Raw genomic sequence first — 2,162 nt, 5'->3', positions numbered from 1 at the left:
CCGAGACCAAGTCAAGACCAAGACCACCGTGTCTCGAGACCGAGACAAGACCAAGACTTTTAGGGTTTGGACCAAGTCGAGACCAAGACCAAGGGAGGGCGAGACCGAGACAAGACCAAGACCAGAAAAAAGTCCCCTAAATGATGGAGTATTCTGTACACATATACAGTGGGGAAAATAGTATTTTGTCTCTCATAGTTGAGGTTTAACTATGATGTCAATCACAGGCCTCTCTCATCTTTTTAAGTGGGAGAACTTGAACAATTGGTGCAGACTAAAAACTTTTCCCCCCACTTTAGCTAACTTAATATGTAGAGCTAATATTGACAAAATCTTTGTTTGAGGGCAGAGGAAAAAATGTTGCTACAGAAGCGGAATGTTAACGTTAGTGATGGTAAAAGTTTAAAGTTGTCCCCACCGTCTCTGAAAGTAAAGCAATGCCAGATTTACAAGTTGCTGTACGCTTTCTCCTGGTTGTTGTTGTTGTTGTTGTTGATATTATTTATGAATAATGTAGCCAAATTTTTTACTTAAGATTTTGAAGACATCCTTTATCGTTCCCAGAGAACCACGGTTCACTTTCTGGGAGTGCTGCATGCAAGTGATGTGGGGTGCGGATGGGTTACAGCCTGCAACAAAAATACATAAATAGCAACGAGTCAGGTTTGGATTTGAATCAGTATGTTAAGCAAGATTGTTAACAAATAAACTGAACAATAATCTGGCTATTTAGTGATATTTCCACAGTTGTGGTCTTGACTGGTCTTGGAATAAAATTCCGAGTCCTCAATGTCCGAGACCGAGACAAAACCGAGTACAAATGCTGTTGAGTCCGAGACAAGTCCAAGACCATCAGAAAGTGGTCTTGAGACCAGTCTTAAGACCAAGACCGGTTTCAAGTACTACAACACTACTCTGGATAGTTTATGAATTAAGTTGAAGCGACAGAAAGTGGTGGTGTTCTGTCAAATACTCCTTTATAAATCATTAGTAACTTATCAGATCAGTCAAAAAGCACAAAGTATGTAGAAAGAGGCAAAGTTCTTTATCCTGCTACTGATAAGACAGAACATTACTTTAAATGATAAGACTCTTATACGTTGCTGGTGGTTTTATGAATGGCTACGTTGTAGAAAAAAAGATTTATGTCTGACAGGAAAGATGAGCTTGTAGTCTGAACTCAGCCAAAAGCAAGGTTTCAGCAGATCACTGTTTCATTTTATTTACCTTGTCAGTTATCTTCTTCAAACTGAGGTGGATCAAAATGTTTTTTAAATAATAGATTAGACATTAAATGTTACACACAACAGCTTCCTTCAAAATGGCCTTAATACTCACTGTGAAACTTATGTTATTTGTTTTACTTTCAGCTTGATGTGTGCTGATAAGGGTGTCAGGTTCAGGTCAAGGTGCGACATGGAAAACTGTGATGTTATATAAAAAACAGATTTCATCTTTTTCCATTATGAGTCTTTTTTTTTTTTTTTTTTTTTTGATTCGGTATCTAGTCCCGGTCCTATCTGTGTGATTGCCAAGGTGTTCTTCTTTTACCTGTCTTGTCTTGGGAATCCACCTGTCTGACGTCACGCGCTCGCGCGCTCMCTAGCTTAAGCGGCGCGCGGCGCAACCTCGCAGATGACCAGAGAGAAGAAAGCTCAGCGAGCACAGCAGGGCGACTCCTGCACTTCCTCGATTTAAAAACAACTAGGACTTCAAAGTCAGGGAGACCCGTGCTTTCAGCTTTCAGTGCGAGGCGACCTCCGAGCTGAGTGTCCACAGAGAGAGCACAGCTCGGACCGAAGAGGTGAGTTCAGCTTTCAAATACAACTACTTTAATCTGACGCGTTAAAGGCCACCTCTGCGTTTTTGTGGCAACTTGAGACAAAAGGTTCCCAGCAAACACCTGAATGTGGGCCCCACATGGGATTTACTTGGGCTATGGGGGTTCCAAGTGGGCATGGGCTTACAATGGGCTTCCTATCNCAGTTAGGAATGGGTCATTCTAGGTTTTACTGTATGAAGTTAATTTTAATCTCAGTTGTATCTCAAATCTGATATGAAAACATGCACTAATTTTACTTTTTGTTTTTTTCAGGACCAATGAATGAAGATCTGTGGTCTGTGGTTTGCAGCACTTACCTGTTTTATTGTGTTACAGTTGC

General features: G+C 40.9%; 1 protein-coding gene across 1 annotated transcript in view; it reads left to right on the top strand.

Moving 5' to 3' along the window:
* Positions 1-1,627: 1,627 nt before the first annotated feature.
* prkcdb (protein kinase C, delta b) overlaps positions 1,628-2,162 on the top strand; it is a 26,677-nt gene continuing 26,142 nt past the window's right edge. Inside the window, exon 1 of the mRNA XM_014009835.1 lies at positions 1,628-1,804. The gene's annotated coding sequence lies outside the window, so the exon portion shown is untranslated. The remainder of the gene's footprint in view (positions 1,805-2,162) is intronic.

This window comes from Austrofundulus limnaeus, unplaced genomic scaffold (assembly GCF_001266775.1).
Source record: "Austrofundulus limnaeus strain Quisiro unplaced genomic scaffold, Austrofundulus_limnaeus-1.0 Scaffold62, whole genome shotgun sequence".
Classification (NCBI taxonomy): Eukaryota; Metazoa; Chordata; class Actinopteri; order Cyprinodontiformes; family Rivulidae; genus Austrofundulus; species Austrofundulus limnaeus.
This window is presented reverse-complemented; position numbering and strand designations above follow the sequence as displayed.